This window comes from Podarcis melisellensis (assembly GCF_964234715.1).
Source record: "Podarcis melisellensis genome assembly, chromosome: 14".
Lineage (NCBI taxonomy): Eukaryota > Metazoa > Chordata > Lepidosauria > Squamata > Lacertidae > Podarcis > Podarcis melisellensis.
The window spans coordinates 5,003,372-5,021,467 of NC_138546.1; the positions used below are offsets into that span (position 1 = coordinate 5,003,372).

General features: G+C 42.0%; 2 protein-coding genes across 7 annotated transcripts in view; one reads left to right on the forward strand and one right to left on the reverse strand.

The window, feature by feature from the left end:
• Positions 1-18,096, forward strand: part of CHLSN (cholesin) — a 141,649-nt gene that overhangs the window by 54,716 nt on the left and 68,837 nt on the right. The window lies entirely within an intron of this gene.
• Positions 1-18,096, reverse strand: part of GPR146 (G protein-coupled receptor 146) — a 65,982-nt gene that overhangs the window by 23,462 nt on the left and 24,424 nt on the right. For 2 of the 4 annotated variants that reach the window (XR_014163052.1, XM_081889332.1), the window contains exon 2: positions 13,504-13,627. The gene's annotated coding sequence lies outside the window, so the exon portion shown is untranslated. Of the gene's footprint in view, positions 1-3,086; positions 3,511-13,503; positions 13,628-18,096 lie in introns of those variants that run through there. The other 2 variants (XM_081889334.1, XM_081889333.1) reach the window with 2 other exon arrangements.

Consider the following 18,096-nt stretch of genomic DNA (forward strand, 5'->3'; position numbering starts at 1 on the left):
AGTCAGTTCTTGGTATGAGCTTTCGTGTGCATGCACAGCTTCTTCAGATACGAGTATCTGAAGAAGAGTATCTGAAGAAGTGTGCATGCACACGAAAGCTCATACCAAGAACTGACTTAGTTGGTCTTTAAGGTGCTACTGGAAGGAATTTTTTTTGTTTTGACTATGGCAGACCAACACGGCTACCTATCTGTAACTAGGATGGCATGCTTCATGACAGCTATTTTCTGCTTAGCATGGCTGTGATACTGACTGGATAATAATTGCTGCTGTTTAACCTAAACATTTCCTTCCTCAATTTAAGGTGTTTTTCTCTTGGAACCACAGCTAGCCTTGTTTTTATGTTGAACCCCTCCTATATTGTGCTCTTGCTCCTTTTAACTGATCTGGTCATTCTGTTTTTCTTCTCTATGTGTTTGGAATGACATTCGATGAGACCTAAATGGCATTACCTTTCTCCCTTCTTTTAAACGCTGCCTCAAAACTCTCCTCTTCTATGAAGCCTTTGGCTTAACCATACAAGTTCTCATGCCCAGTTGAAAGGAAATCTAAGCAGTATAACAGTACTTGTACATATTTTGCCCCTGTGATCCTTGCCTCTTTCCCCTGCTGTCAAAGCATAAATCTTAAACTCCTTGGGCCAGGGATATAACATTTAATCTGTGCATCCAAAGAACTCTGATATGAATTTACCAACAAGCAAACTGAGGTTGAGACCTATATAGTGGCAGTAGCTGTATCCCAGTTCTTAGCCACATCTCCACAGGAAGATGCTTCTTCAGTTAAAAGGTGCACAACCTACTCTAATAGAGTGCTGCTGCCAGCAGAACAGAAAAGCCTCTAGTCTCACTGGGGCTTCTGCAACAGAGTCCTCTAAGGACAGCAGTGCCACAACTTTGAGGACAGTTCCAGCTCCACATTTGGAAGGGCACTAACTACAGACTCATCTTGTGGAAGTGCATCTGTGGCTGGCACTATTTTCCCTTCATCTTCTGGTTTGGAGATACCGACTTCATTCCCGGAAGAATTGCTGGGGGTGGAATGCTTTGTATTTTATAATTTTTAACAGTGTAAGCCACCTTGAATCCCAACTTGGGAGAGAAATGTAGTATAAAATATATTAAACAAATAAATAAGGGGATTCTTAATTCATGGTCATGGCACCTCCTCTCCCCCTCCCTCCCTCTTCCCGCTCTTTCTTTCTTTCTTTATTTCAAAAAAGCAAAATCAGGCTATACCCTTAAAGTGCATTCAGAGCACATTTCCCCATCAAAGAATTCTAGGCAGTGTAGTTTGTTAAGGGTTGCTGGGAATTGTAACTTTGTGAGGGTTACTGTGTCCAGAATTCTTTGGAAAAGTTTGTAATACTGATTGACATGGTTGCCTCTTAGCTACACAGGAATAGCTTGGCTGAGGTGTGAAAAGGAATTGCGTGGGTGTGCAGCTGGAGAACCTGGCCCCAAATCAACTTAGTTCCACTGCTGTTGTTTTTAAGCACATGTGTTTTGTTTGTGTTTTCAATTATGCACCCCTAATCTATCTCAGGAATCAAGAGAGCTCCAAAAGTTTTATCAGGCACAGAAGTGGCTGGATAATTTATAAGAACTGACCTCCCTCTCATAAGACAGTTTTCCCTTCTGGAGCAGCAAGCAAATGCTTTTGCAATTGCTTTGATCATAGCTTAATTTAAAGGTGTGTTATTTCTGCATATAATGATTTCCTATTTTATTAAACTGAAGGATTAGCATAGCATACCTTATGACACTTAAATAACATATGTTTATCTTGAAAATCTAAAGCACTGCACATAATTCAACTGAAAAAATATTAAGATAATATTCAATATTTTAACATCATGTGTACATGAAACTGATTTCACTGAGTCAGGATATTGCTCCATCTAGCTCAACAAGGTTTCAGGCAGAGACAGCAATACCATGTCAGTTCTCAGTCTCCTTTTTTTAAACTAAAGATGTCAGGAATTAAACCCTGCAACCTTCAGGTTGCAAAGCATATGCCATACCCCTGAGTTGTGGACCCGCCACAACTGAGACCAAGCAGAAACCCAGGAAATTTGAATATGACTTTCTTTGATCCAATTTACCAAACACTGCTACTATGCAACTTCCTCTCAATTCAGTGGAAGAAGTTAGTTCTAAGGAAATAAAGTGATTAGGCAGCAGTCACTGGTGGATTGCATCAGTACCATAGACTTACGTGTAAACCTGCAATCTTCACTACCTCTCTTTTGTCTTTTCCAAGACGGGCAGGTTATCAATTCATACCTTTAGACTTAGTCCCACACAGCCATTATTTAAACAATATTATCTCTCATCATATTTCTTATGCAGTGAAAGTGGTCCCAGTGTTTCCTATATAATGCCAAGATAAACCCTCCATAATCCCCAAGATTAACTGGGGATTTTTTTGAAGAACATAAGACGAACACTTCTAGATGAGGCCAAAGACCCATCTCGTCCACCTTCCTGTTCTCACAGTGACCAGTCAGATACTTATGAGAAGCCTGGAAGCAGGACCTGAGTGCAGCAGTGCTCTTCCCACTTACGATCCCCAGCAACTGGGATACCGTGGAGGTAGAGCATAGCCACCATGGGTAATAGCCATGATAGTAACTGATTTTTGGTGAAATTATCATGGTTATTCTTTCTGTTACATCATTTGAGTAATAAAAAAAGTACATCATTTGAAAGCCCACAATAAAAATTTATCTAGGTGGTAGTGAGACATCCCTACCCCTATCCCAATGAAATCGGGGTTTCAGTCTGAAAAAAATTGTATTTTGCTAGATAACATGTCATTTGATTCGATTTTGTTTATTTTTCAGATAAAAAATGCAATTTTATAGTACCTAGAGAGCAGTTATTCCTGGTAAGGTAAAGTACCATGTGTTGCTTAGTACAATAAAAACCTTTGTGTGAACGTGTGTGTTTCTCCAAAGGCTTATACTGTATTAAGTTTTAAATAAATTTTTGCTTCTTTAAAATATTGTACTACTAAAACTTTTTGCATAGCATTCACTCTGTTTTGATTCTCAATTCTTACAGCTGTCATGCCCACTGCCTTACCTCAAACTCCCTTTCCCTGCTGCTACGAAACCTCTTAAACTCCTACCTTCAATTCATGTAGCATTTTCCTTTGTACTTCGGAGTCCAGATATGGCTGATAAATAACATCTCAGGAGAAGAAAGCATGCCGAAGGGTGTTGCATTTTCCCTCTTGGAACACATAGTGATCTTCTGCGATCACCAGGAGCCTTACACAGCTTGGTAGTTTTTCTGCATGTGTGCTGCACTTGTTTTTCCTCTAGTAAATTACTCACAAAGTTTCTGCTTCTCTTGGCAAGCCAAGGCTAGCTCCTCCCTTTCTCTGTTTACAGCCAGTTTCAAGAAACAGGAGGCTGATCTCAGAGGGGAGTGTTTCCTGACATTACACTCTGCTGAGTGTTGGCTGCTTCTGATTGATTGGTAGAAAGGGAGATGTTCCTGGAAGACTCCAGTTTGGTGTTCAGTTACAGTTGCTCTATCTCTCTCTCTCTCTCTCCCTCCCCCCCCCCCCCACTAGCTGCCTGCCTTTTTCCAATTCCGCTGGGTTAGTTTACTGCATTCTCAGTAGAAAGCAGTTTTGCCCTTAGCTGGCAGATTCCATTGAAGGTATGAAATGTCTTACGGGAAACTGTTATTGGGAAAATCAGTTTTCTCTTTTGATTTTTTTGAGGTTAAGATATTCTGGGCAGCAGGGCTTAATTCCACTGATTTTTTTTATAATTAAAACATATCTTAGCATTGTGTATATAGATCTTGACAATGAACAATTCTAAAAGTTTTTAGATATGCTATAAGCCGCCCAAATTGGCTGAGGTATAAATAATGATGATGACAATGACAACAACTAATAGCTACTAGCCAAGATGGCTATATTAACTCTTCTGTTGGACGCAGTAGGTGCCTCTGGATAAAAGGTGCTGGGAATTATAAACAGGGCAAATCTTTCTATGATGGTTTTACTCCGTCTCTCTGTCTCTCTCTCCACCCCCTCCCCGCCCCCCATTTCAAAATCAGTTTGCAGTTTAACAGGGGGAAGGTGCAGAATCATTATGAAAATTCATCAGCATTTTACTGTGCATTTCTCCTTATATAACCCTTTTGTGTGCAATTTACAAGGATAATATAATGCATTTTTGTATGTTGTTCATAACATGCTTATAGGCTTATCAGAATCAACTAGTTGGCCATTGTGAGGGCAAAATGCTCAGCAATATATGATATGGCTTTGGTCAGATCCACCAGGGCTCATCTCAATTTCTTATTTTAGTAATTTTTTTATATTATCAAGAGTACTGTATATCCAAGTGTATATACAGAGAATTACTAGGAATGAAAGAGTTGCACTGACTCCCTTAAGGGTCTCTGTTTATTTGTTTAGAATATTTATATAGCACTTTTCTATTTTTTTAAAAAAGTTCTCAAAGTGGTTTACATGGTACAAGGTGGCATTAAAAAATGTTTCAATGAGGTTGTTTACAGTCTCAGCATGGGCAGGCTTCCACATGTAGATCCTCCACCCTAGAACAAAGAAGCAGACTCCCTCACCATATGCCAGATGTTTACTCAGATTCAGGATGTCTTGGCCTTGGTAATGGGGCAAAGAGCAAACCCTGGTAGAAAGAGCTATTATCCCCTTGCCCCACACCAAATCTGAGAGGCAGCAGCAGTGTCTAGGTCAGGAAGTCAAGATTGTTCCAGACTTACAGATCTTCTCACAGACAACTGATTTGAGGACAGTTGATGAAGTTGCCCTTTTTCCTTGCTGACGTCACTGGCTGTTTCAGTCTGCAGTGGAATTAACAGTAGTCCCTCGCTTGATGTACACCCGCTTGATTAGATCTTGCACTAGTCAAAATGGAATTTTGGGCTTTGAATAGCTGACAAGCAGGTGGCGCTGTGGGTTAAAGCCTCAGCGCCTAGGACTTGCCGATCGAAAGGTCGGCGGTTCGAATCCCTGCGGCGGGGTGCGCTCCCGCTGCTCGGTCCCAGCGCCTGCCAACCTAGCAGTTCAAAAGCACCTCCGGGTGCAAGTAGATAAATAGATAAATAGGGACCGCTTACCAGCGGGAAGGTAAACGGCGTTTCCGTGTGCGGCTCTGGCTCGCCAGAGCAGGGATGTCACGCTGGCCACGTGACCCGGAAGTGTCTCCGGACAGCGCTGGCCCCTGGCCTCTTAAGTGAGATGGGCGCACAACCCCAGAGTCTGTCAAGACTGGCCTGTATGGGCAGGGGTACCTTTACCTTTACCTTTATGCCACATCATAAACCATTTCTGAAACTACTGACACTTTCAAACTGAGCAGATTGAGTGTTGTATGTTCTGCTGTTTGAAAAAAGTAATCTAAAGTTTGTTTAAAGTCATGGAACTAGTTTCATGATTCTTCGTAGCCTGACCAATGTCCAGCTAATGTCGTTAAACCTGGCTCATACAAAACTGTTGCTGTGCTTTCATGTCACCCACAAAGCAGCCTAATCTTAAGATTGCAAAAGATAGGATTTGCCAAGGGTTAGACAAGAGTAATGGCACAAAAGTCACTGATATGCTGGTGTTTCAGAAATGGCATGAAAGGGTTTTCAGCAGAAACATGCATGACAAAAAGGTTAGAAACTGGTTGCCTGATAGCGCCTTATAATTGTTCGGGCTAATTAAAACACTTACTGTAATGCAGCTGAAAGGTTTACCATTAAAAATGAAGCTAATAATCATTAAAACACAAGCACAAACACTGCACTCTTTATTAGGCAATGACACAAGGATATGAGAGAATTTGCTTGTTGCTTTGTGTGTATGTGTGTGCTCTGTAGCATACTAAGCAGACTTACTATTCAACCTCCAATATACATCATGGATAATTTTCAGGATAGTTGTTTAACAAAAGCGAACTCTTGGGATTTTTAGCTGCATGATCTTTAGATTCTTTTGACTTTTATTTAACCCTCACTTAACAAACATATATTTTACATGTAGTACTCACTAGAGAATTAAAAACATTAAATGGCAAACTTGTAGCTGTGCTCAAGTATGTCATGTGTTCTTGTTTCCTTCCAGTTCACTTTCTTTGTACCCATTGTTTTACATCAGAGACAACCAATGTGGCACCCTCCAATTGTTGGACTGCAATTCCCATTGTCCCTAGCTTTGCCCTTACTAGCTGGGGCTCATGGGAGCTATACTCCAGCAACATCTGGAAGGCACCACATTGGCTACCCTGTTTTACATAAATAGTGAATTTTCTTTTCCTGCATTTATTGTACAGAACCTAGTCAATTTCAGTTGCTATAGGGCTCTGTGGTACAGCACGTGTTCTGTGTCGTGTAATAGGGAGGGCAGATTGGGCAATAGGATAATCTTTCACTTGCAGATGGATGAGTCACAATTACTTATAACACAGGTATTTAATAGATGAGTTTTTTTTTTATTTTAATAAGTGCAGTAGAAAATCCTGCTTGGTCAAGGGTGTTGGCATGAATAACCTACAAAACTTTTTCCCAAGCCTGTCATTTATTATTGCATGGTGGCGCCTGTGACCAGTTTGACTGGTGGGAGGTTGCAACCATCAGTATCATATAATGGAGATTGTGCAGTGTGGGTGAAAGCAAACAAGCTATTTTCCAGTGTAGTATTCCATGGTTGTTGTTTTTTTTTTAAAAAATTGCCAAATTATGCCTCCTCCTTTTGTTAAAGGTAAAGGGACCCCTGACCATTCGGTCCAGTCGCGGACGACTCTGGGGTTGTGGTGCTCATATCGCTTTACTCGCCGAGGGAGCTGGCGTACAGCTTCCGGGTCATGTGGCCAGCATGACTAAGCCGCTTCTGGCGAACCAGAGCAGCACATGGAAATGCCATTTACCTTCCCGCCGGAGCGGTACCTATTTATCTACTTGCACTTTGACATGCTTTCGAACTGCTAGGTTGGCAGGAGCAGGGCCGAGCAACAGGAGCTCACCCCGTCGCGGGGATTCGAGCCACCGACCTTCTGATCGGCAAGCCCTAGGCTCTGTCGTTTAACCCACAGCGCCATCTGCGTCTCTTCCCATTTTTAATTTTGTTTGTTTTTCATCCTTGGGGAGCGTCCAGGAGCATGGAACCCAATACACTTAGAACTTAATGAGGTTAATGGAACCCAGCCTGAAATTGTTGTGTGGTGAAGAGCGGGTAAGAAATGCTTTAAACAAACAAACAAAAATAACTTAGAGGGGATATGGATTGGAGTAACGGCAAGTGAGAAGAGTTAAGCACCAGTTCTGTGCTCTAAAGTTCTCCCTCCCAAAGCAGATTTTCATTTTTAACCAGTGTTTGTACTCAGCTACATGTTTGTGTAAATGTGTGATTACACTTTAGTAGTTCTCATTATCTCCTAGTCCAATCTTGGCAGGTAAATTTGGTGTAATTTGCTGTTAACATTTGAAATCACCTTTTCCTGGTTGTTGATCTCTTTAATCTCTTTGTGCATCTTCCACTGCTCCTTAATGAGGTTGGCCTACTTCTATGATCCGTCATATACATTACTAAGGTAGTTACAGATAGGTAGCCGTTTTGGTCTGCCATAGTCAAAACAAAAAAAATTCCTTCCAGTAGCACCTTAAAGACCAACTTTAAGGTGCTACTGGAAGGAATTTTTTTTGTTATTACAAAGGTAGTGGAAGATCGATGCAAAGAATGCCTTTATCTTTCTTCAGATTAGAAAACCATTCAGAAAATATACTGTTACAGATCTGGAGTAACGGGGGTGTGTGTGTTTTTTTGGGGGGGACGACGACCTATAACTGCTAGAGTTAGTGAATGTTAGAAATAAATAAATAGATCATGTTTGGAGTAATGAAAGGAACATGCCAGACCAGTGAAGAATACAGGCTGAACCAGTTCTCCTGTTCAGGACATCACTGATAGCGATGCCATTAAGAACACAAGGAGAACTAAGTACTGGGCCATTAAAGAAACATTGACCATGCAGCTGCTGTTTGTCCCCCTCCCATCTGTGTGTTATTTAGCAGAAGAAATACCAGAGTTAGGAGGGGGAGGTTACAGGAGGTGTGGTATCAAACAGGAAGAATGTGGTCCTTTTGAAAAGAGTTCTGGATAAGGGTGGGGCGAGCAGACACATGGGGAGGAGTTGCTTGGACCAAGGGTTCTTGGGAAGAAGGGCAAAGCCAAAACTCCAGGTAGAGACCCTGTGGGGTAGAACCAGATTGACAGGCTAGGAAAGAGACACAGAGATGGTGTGCAGGATGTTTTGGACTCCAATGCTGCATGGCTATGGGGAACAAGCCCTGCTTGAGATGTACTACTCTGAACTCTCTCCAAAGTAGATCCAGATGTAAATATGTGTACAATAAGCCATATTTCTTAAAGATACTGCCTTGAGCTCCCAAAAGAAACACGACCCCAGGTGAGCACCTGAACCCCCTGGAATTTTGTTACCACTTAGCAGAAATTGGGGGGTGGCACAGAACTTTAGTAACAATACTGTTCTGCCCTCATAAATTTAACTTTATTGCAAAAACTTCACAGAAGCAAAACGGTCAACTGCTTTAGCAAAATAACAGGTGACTGAGGCAGCCTAGCAACCTGAAGTACAAATGGATAAGAACGAGCCAGATTGATCTCTGAAAGAGATGCTGTAAGCAACAAATAATCTGTATATTGTAGGATTTTTCTTCTTTTCTCCGAATCTCCTTTCAGCTTTCAGTTTCATTAATCTATATTAAAAATAGATGTATACATGAAATCTGGTGAGATCTGACATGGTTCACTTGAGATGTGTGCTGACACAAATCATCGTTCCAAGGCAATTCAAATCTCCCAAATTGTTGGCCGCATTAGTTTCAGTGTGAGAAATGACGGTACTGTTGATTTATTGCAGCTTGGCTGTTTCAGAACTGAATCTGCCTCAATGAATTTGGCACTACAGAAGCAACAGTTCATTTACTAACCCAAACTCCATTTGTTGAAACTTTGTGAGTTTAGACTTTGTGAGTGGGGAAAGAAGTGAAACTTGGCATCATGGGAATATTTTCCATAGATATTCTTTTGCCAGTTGGAAAAGATTCACAGGCGGCACAGATGGTGCTTCTCCTGGAAACCATTATGCTGTGCTACTTCCTGTCAATAAAACAAGTGAAAGTCGACCTAGTGACTTATCAGCAGTGCATTATGCTGGCTGCAGTGGAGTTTCCTGTTGAGAAACGGGCTCATATTCTGTGGCCCCAGAATGCCAGGACTTGTAATGCATAAATATTTCCAGGAAATGCATTGAAACAGGATATTTTCTCCCGTTGGTGTTCATAATAAGGATGGTTGCTTTGGTTTGCATTTCTGGTCTTGAATGTTCAGGGTAGCTACTTTGTGGCTGAAATTACTAGGAAGCGTGCTAATTCCCAATCAAACCATTCTCTCTTTACTTAATCCCTAGCAGAGTTGGTAGCCTTAAGTGTTCTTACTTTATTAAAGTGTGTAAATGGAAGTTAGTTTCATTGATTTTACTGAACATTTCTTCCTATTATATTTACTAGGCTACACCTTTAGTAACTTTTGACAGTGAATTAGAGTGCAATTTTCCTACCAACTATTTTTTGTTCTACATTATTTCTAATGGTGCAGACAGTAGCAACATAATTAGGAAGTAATGTTGTCACCTTTGGTCAGGCAAAATAAAGGACAGGTCAGACAAAATATGGGACATGTTGGGGCAGGGAATTTGGGGGTTACAAATTACCTGGTGCAGAAATGACTTCAAAGCAATCCATTACAATGGCACACAGGGGTTACAGTGGTTTATTCAATTAAAAAAAACAAACCTATCACTCTCCATCCCACCCACCTCTGCCCATGCAAAAACACTCGTACCCAGTCCCTCTGCTCTCCACTGAATGGACAGACCAGGCCCATGCAACCCCTCTTCACTCTCTGACACTGAGTCTCTGAATCTCCATCTTTGATGCACCTGCCTCTGCCCATGCAAAAACTCTTTCCCCCCATTCTCCATCAGGACCGTGCAAACCCCTCTCTCGCTCTCTGAGTCTGACCCATCCCATCCCCTCTGTCCATGCAAAAACCTTCTCTCCCACACTGGACCAGGGCCCTGCAACCCGTCCACACAAAATCTGAGACTCCACCATAGCAGGCCTGTGCACAGCAGACCCCATCTCTCATGATCCGTGACCCATCTCTACCCATGCAAAAACTCAAATGCCTCCTCCTGACCCCACTCTCTGCCCATGTCCTGCGACAACTCTCACTCTCACTCTTGGCTCTCCTCCTCCTGGACTCATCCTCTGCCCACACAAACTCCTGCTCAGGCTCTCACTCCTCTCCTCTCACTGGACCCACTCTCTACCCGAGCAGTTTTGAGGATGAGGAGGAGGATGAGCTGGAATACACGAAAAAGGGGTCCAATTTGTCCAGAAAAAGGACAAATCACATTTTTCTAGGGATGGGTTGCAACCTTACCGGGAATCTGATTGAAATGTTTCTAAATGTTAGATGAAATGTTTCTAAATGTTAGATCCTTGAAGCAGGGACAGTTGGTGAAGTTAATCAACCAGTATTAACCATTTTCTTTTTCAACAAGTCACTTGTTAATGTTATTCATGTATGTATTATTATTACTTGAAATTTCTTGTGCATCTTCTTTTCTACTGTCGGTTTAACTGAAGTCCTTTGTAATTTATGCCAAAATGTTATTTCACTAGTTGCATAAATGTTCTTTGTCCATGAGCACTATTATCATTATCATTATTATTATACCCCACCTTTCCCCCTGATGTGGAATATTCCCCTGATACTAAGCATAATCTTAGTATTTTTATATATAATTTTAATGTAATGGGGGAATATCTATGCAGCTACTGGGCAGTGTGCAGAAACTTAGATATTTAAGTATTGTTTTCCATTCACCTGAGATTAAATAGTACTCAATGGGTTAACTCCCAAATTCCAGTCACTTTCAAGCTTTGAATTAATATAATAAATAAATTTGTTATAGCTGTTGGTCCTCACAGGATGGTTGTGGTGTAATAAGGATGTATACTATGATAGATATATAAATCAGATTGATATTGATGCTTAGGCTGTCAGACTTACACAAACCTATATTTCTCCATTGAGAGGTATGTGGAATTTTACCTGCTAAAGAGGTATGGTATTGTTGGTCTGCAGTAGTTGCTAAGTTCCAAATTTTCCTTTACAAAAGGGCTTCATTTATAAACTAGTTCTGCAGGAGTGCATGGCTCCTGTCAGGCACATTTTTCTTTTAGAAAAGAGCTGTTTGTTCAGACACAATTGATTTTCTGCTACCGATCATTATTTGAATCAACAATCATATAATGTTTACCAGCAAGACTATTCATATCTGCATTTAAACATACACAGATATTTCAGTTCATCTTTGACTCCTGAAGTCAGTTAGATAATATTTCTGTATATTTCAATTGGAAACTAAGGAGCAGGTATTCAGAACATTTTTGTAATTTTGTCTCTTTAGCTTTTTTAGGATTTACAGTATATAGAATATCTAAGGTTCTGTTATTAATTGCTTAGCTCAGACCACTTCTGGGGGGAGTCTGCTGTACCAAAAATAACAAAGCTGGCTTTGTAGCACCTTAAAGACAAAAAAAAATGATTATGGTACAACGTTTTGTGGACTAGAGTCATAGAATCATAGAACTGTAGAGTTGGACTAGATGAGGGTCATCTAGTCCAGTGTTTCCCAACCTTTTTTGGGCAAAGGCACACTTGTTTCATGAAAAAAATCTCGAGGCACACCACCATTAGAAAATGTTTAAAAAATTAACTGTGTGCCTATATTGACTATATATAAAATAACTCTCTTTAATAGGCATCAAATAAACACAAAGAAAGTATTTTATAATTACTTTATTATGAAATAGGACGCACCTACTTTTTTGGGGGGGGGAAATAAAGGAAATTTTTTTCCCTTTATTTCCCCCCCCCCCCAAAACCAGGTCGGGGAACAGTGGGATGGCGGTGCTGCGCCTCCCTGCTGTCCTCGAGCTTGTGGGGCTGGCCCATGTCTGCCTGGCGTGAGGGGCGCTCTGCTTCAGGGCGCCCCGTGCTGCCAGCTGCCGCCCGCAAGCCTTGCGCTCCTGGGGGGAGATCCCCCGGGTGCGCAAGGCTTGCCGACACCAGCGCGGAGCACGGGGCGTCCTCCGAAGGGCGCCCCGTGCTCCGCGCTGCCAGCTGCCGCCCGCAAGCCTTGCGCTCTCGGGGGGAGATCCCCCGGGTGCGCAAGGCTGGCCAACACCAGCGCGGAGCACGGGGCGTCCTCCAAAGGGCGCCCCGTGCTCCGTGCTGCCTGCTTCCGCCCGCAAGCCTTGCGCTCTCGGGGGGAGATCCCCCGGGTGCGCAAGGCTTGCCGACACCAGCGCGGAGCACGGGGCGTCCTCCGAAGGTTGCCCCGTGCTCCGCACTGCCAGCTGCTGCCCGCAAGCCTTGCGCTCCTGGCGGGAGATCCCCCGGGTGCGCAAGGCTGGCCAACACCAGCGCGGAGCACGGGGCGGCCTCCGAAGGGCGCCCCGTGCTCCGTGCTGCCGGCTGCCGCCTGCAAGCCTTGCGCTCCCGCCGCCCGACTCGCCCGCCTCCCTCCCACGGCACACCAGGCAACGTCTCGCGGCACACTAGTGTGCCGCGGAACACCGGTTGGGAAACACTGATCTAGTCCACCCCCCTGCAATGCAGGATTAATTTATTAGTTGACTTAAAAATTAATCTTTAAGGTGCTACAATATTTAGCTGTTTCAGCCAAAACTTCTTTTGAGTCTTGCTTAATACTACAGTAGACATGCAGATACCAGACTTAAATGAATACTTCGTATCTCTGTCTATCGTTCATATATATTGTGAAACAGGATTAAAAGTTCTTTTGAATCTGTTAGCATTAAAATACCAAGGCAAGTCTGTTACAATCTAATGAAGTTTCATCTTTTGCTAACCATCTCTTCTAATGACTTAATAAAAATGCAGCTGGATTGCTGACTTTAACTTATTGCAACATAAAATGTAAAATCACAGCTTTGTAATATTTTGTGTACCATTATATTTCTTCCTTAAATCTGTTGGTATAACCTTGTATTTTATGAATGACAAAATAGAAAGTATTAAAGTTACTGATCCATTTTAATGTATACAATACATATTTCTAGAAAAAATGCAGTAAAGAAAGTTGATCTAAGGTTAGATGAAGTTTAATTAGATATAAGATCCATAATATTGAACCAAAGATATCTACATACACAATTTCCTAACAGATTACCTTTTTAAAAAAATTATGAATCGTCTCACAGGTGCTTACTGCCTTCTGATGCAGAAGTTCTATGCTTTTGCTCATTAACTGTTTCCCTGTATTATAGCAAAAACAACACCCTTTAATTCCCTTTGTTTTAAAAAGCAAGCTACAAAGCAACGTAGCTGAACACTCACCTGGTATGCACTACCCTGCCTCAGAGTGAAGTATGTAGGCTTCTTGACAGCAGGCAGAAACATTTTGCTCCTCAAATTGGAACTTTCTCAGAGTAAGTTCAGCAAAAGCTCCAGTGTCTCATTTCTGTAAAGGGTAAACAATAGCTGAGCTTAGGAGAAGAACGCTGACTCCACCACATCACTGTTGTTAGTGGCAATGAACTCCATGTATTCACGTGACCTCCCCCAACACATACACACACAGCATAATCCTTTAAGCTTCAGCTGTACTCTCCGATTGGCAGAGAGCTCTGTTACAAAATCAAGCCCTCCACAGTGATATCTCTAAGTGATTAAGTCAGGAGGGTGAAGGGGCATTAATCATGAGGTCTGATTACTGCCCTGAGGCTGATTTGCCTTTGCAGCAGTGTAGAGAGAGTCCTGAACGCTCTCTGTATTTTTTGAAACGGCATCACATTTAAAAGGCATTTTTCTAGTTAGAGAACTGTTAAACCTCTAAGACAGTTTCATAATAAAACCATTATCAAGTGCACACAGGCCACGGGACCACAATAGGGAATAAGCATTGAAGCTGTCTTAACTGAGTAGTCTTGTTAAAAAATAGGAATACTGGGGCATGTACATTTCCTTTGCAGATTATTCCAGGAAGGTTCTTTTTTTTTTTAAGTCAAACATAGCAGCATTACCTTATTAATAGAAACATAGCCTTAGGAAGAACAGTATTCTAAAAAGGAACTTACAATTTTACAGTGTAACGAGGATTTCAAAGTACAATGCAGTACAACAGCAGGATTATTTAAACCAAGACTATACTACTGTATATTATTTCTGCTTATTAAAATTGCCTTTTTGTGGGTTTTAATTTTACTGTATGTTGCCTAGAAGCTCAGTTAAGCCTCTGGAGGTTTCCTGTTTGGCCCTCAATAACAGTCACTGCTGTCAGAAATATGCTGCCTCTTCTTATGCACCTTCAGGGTCCCCCCCCCCCCCCGCTGCCAGAACTCACTGGAACTCAGTTCTGGCATCTCTCAGGTCAGTGCCATTGCCATTAAAGAGTATGAGGGAGGTGTTCATGGTGAGTTCTGGCACCTCCTTTTCTAGAAAAATAGCACATCACTTGGCATTGCCATACGTTGAATGTTGGACAAAGCATCCTCAGTAGATCCACTTCATGTATTGTATATGAGGAGTGGAAACAGAGTTTTCCCTCTGACCTCAGGTGCTCCATGCAAAATGAAAATGACTGTGCTGTTGCAATGGTTGGCATTTGGCAGGTCTTGGTGCCTTAGAAAATACCAACCCTTGGCACTGTCTGGAGACAGGCATGTGGGTTCAGACACATACATTGCAACAGGCCCTGTCAGTGGCTTCTTCCTCAAAAGCTCTGATGCACCGGCTCTTTTACTGCCTTTTATCTTGCCTGAACACCAGCAGAAGACTAGCTCCCTTTTGCCTGCATCTCGGCTCAAATAGGGAAGCAATAAATTGAAGTGTATAAGGAGTAGGCATTGTCAGAAGCTGTGTGGTTCATGCTGGAGTCTTTGCTGCATTGAAAATATGGTCCCAGTTTAAAAATTAGTTGCCAGCCAGGGCTTTAGAATAAACTCATTCCTTTTTTTATTGGATTCCTTATTCCCAGACTCGAGATTTTTCAGTCAGATTTTTAAATGGAGCGGCATTGCACGCAGAAGGCCCCACATTTAATTCCCAGCATACACAATTTTTAGAAGAAGGATTTCTGAAAGATAGACTTTCCGGCCCTGCTATGTGACACCCTGGAGAGCCATTGTCAGTCAGAGTAGACGGTACAGAGTAGGATGAACTAATGGTTTATATGCTCTTCACATGTTGGTTTTTCAGTTGTTTAAAATGAGAATTAAGTTGTGTGCAGCTTATTCTACCATTCTGACAGTTTTACTTACTCTTAAGCCATGTCTTCACAATATGAAAATTACCAAGCTATGTTTTTGCTAGCAGCTGAGTAGCAGAATCTTATTGGTTACTCACTCATATACACGAGCTGGAATGTGTGCAGAGAAGGGAGACAAGATGATAAAGGGTCTGGAAATCAAGCCTTGTGAGGAATGGTTGAGGGAGTTGAGTATGTACTAGTCTTCAGTTATCTGAAGAGCTGTCATATGGAAGATGGAGCAAGCTTTTTTTTCCTGCTCCTCCAGTGGATAGGACCAGAATTAATTAATTCAAATCTGAATAAAAAAAGGAGAGAGATTTTGTCTAAACATTAGAATGAATTTTCTGACTATGGGAATTGTCAGCATTGGAAGGTGCTAGGCTCCTTCATTTGAGGTTTTTAAACAGAGGTTGGATGGCCTTCTGTCTGGGATTCTTTAGCTGTCATTTCTGCATTGCAGGGATTTGGACTAGATGACATTAGTCAATGTAGTAACATTGGCTTCCTGTTCTTTGGCATTATTTGATTTGTGTTGGGAGAGTTTAGGTGTTGGTGTCAATTTTGTATCATTAACAATGATTTGTGAACAATCAGTTGTGTAATATAATATTCTCTGGGGTTTTTTTTTAATTGATGCAAACATTAATTATACCATGTAGACTTTTAGGAATTGTAGTAATTTATATATGGAGAGAGCGAGCGTGTATGAGTGAGCGAGCTACTTCAATATTACAGGTGGGGTTTAAAAATTGCCCAACTATGTTGTTGCTCCATGTTTTGAAAGAGGCATATTGATGTGAAGGATGCCATCGTTTGTGGTATTCTGCACAATGTAGATGAGGTGGCTGTAATGAGGGGTGAGAACAGGAGTCATACTCCCTTGACAACTTAACTATTGGATTTGAAACTACTGCTGCTTCTTCTTCTTCTAACAACAAACTAGATGATATTTGTTGACTTTTTGTTTTTGTTTTAATAGTTCCATCATTTGTTTTAATAGTCCCATAGTTACCTCACCTCTTGAAGCAGTCACTTTCTAAAAGTATAAGTGAGGCCGTGCAACAAAATATTGCTGTGGTGAGGTTGTGTTTCTGTTTTCTGGCTTCTCCACCACTGGAAGGATGGCTGGGACCCTTGAAGGTATCCAGAGTGGAAAAAACTGTCCCAACTAAGGAACCCTTGAAGACCAAGGTCATGTTGGCTGTCAGTAGAGTCTATGGCCATGTAATGAGCTCTGGCTGAGACTCAGGTCATGGCTTTGTTGGACTTTGATTCTGCACTCCTTCTTTCCATCCTCTTGTTTTCTCTATTTGGGAGGTGGGGTGGTATTCCCTCCCTTTTTTTGTACTGCAAAGTTCAGCATTCACCTGAGCCTGCTGATAATTTTCTTTTGTGAGTAGGTGGCGCTGTTTTGGCTACATAAGGATCGGTGCTAACCCCAAGATGGCATATGTGCTGGGGGGAAAGTAATAGCTAGAGTCTTGTGGCTACCTAGAAGATAAGCAGATTTAGCGTCAAGCTTTTATGAGAAGCATGAAGTGTATCCTCAGTTGGCAAATATATATCCACATATGTGCACAAAGGGGGCAGAAAGTCAACAATAAATCCTCAAAGCCAGGAAATGTATTGGATAGTGGTGGGTCTGTAACATTTATGTATAGATCAAATCCATGCAAGAACACATTCACAACACTTTGCTAATACTACCTTCTCCAAAGGTTCACAGAGGGCATTCCTAATCCTCAGGATGATGCCCCCTTCTGGGGCATGTAGGCAGAACCATTCACAATTACTTCACCAAGGGGTAGGGTGACCTTGACTCATAAACCGACTCTACCTAGTTAGCCATAATGTTGGACCATATTGGTGATTCTAGGAGCCAAACTCTGTAGCTCCAAGCCCTTTGAACAAGTGGTCACATTTTTCCTATTTTGCTCACATTTAGATGGTTTTTTTAGGGGCCATAACACCAGCCCACGAAGACTCGGGGCTGAGAGTGTTGTTAGTGGACCAAAAGCCATGTGTCTTCAGCGTGATAGGCCTGCAGCCATATTTTCCCTGCTCCATAGATTCTAGATTTCTCTGCTGTCCTTCTGCACCAAGCCTGTTCAACAGTGGAACAGACTCCCACAAGAGGTGGTGGACTCTCCTTCCTTAGGGGTTTCTAAGCAGAGGTTAGATGGCCATCTGTCATGGATGCTTTAGCTGAGATTCCTGCATTGCAGGGGTTGGACTAGATCACCCTTGGTCTCCTCCAGCTCTAGGATTCTATGATTCTGTGATCCCAGGGAATAGAGCTGGCACAAGCTAGAAGTATGTGGTGCACTGTGGGTGTGGGCGTGCACTGCGCTTCTATTTAGATTGCATGGAAGGGTACAAAGGTCAGAGGCTAGAGAAAGTAAGATTTCCAAATCCATATGGCTTAAAGAACACATACTCTTAGCCTATAAAGTGTTAGTGAAAGACCTATTAATAGGGTTATTGCTGCCCACTCTTTCTTGCAGGCAGCAGCTTCAGCGGCCTTTGAGGGTGATATCCCTATTCTCAGTCAGTAAGCCAGTGTCTTATACTTAGTAGCCAATGGCTATTACAATATAAATCATTAAAACAAATAATCGGAAGAGAAAGTTAGAACATACTGTTGTGAGGCTTTTTTGGGGGGGGTGTCAGACCCCTCTAAT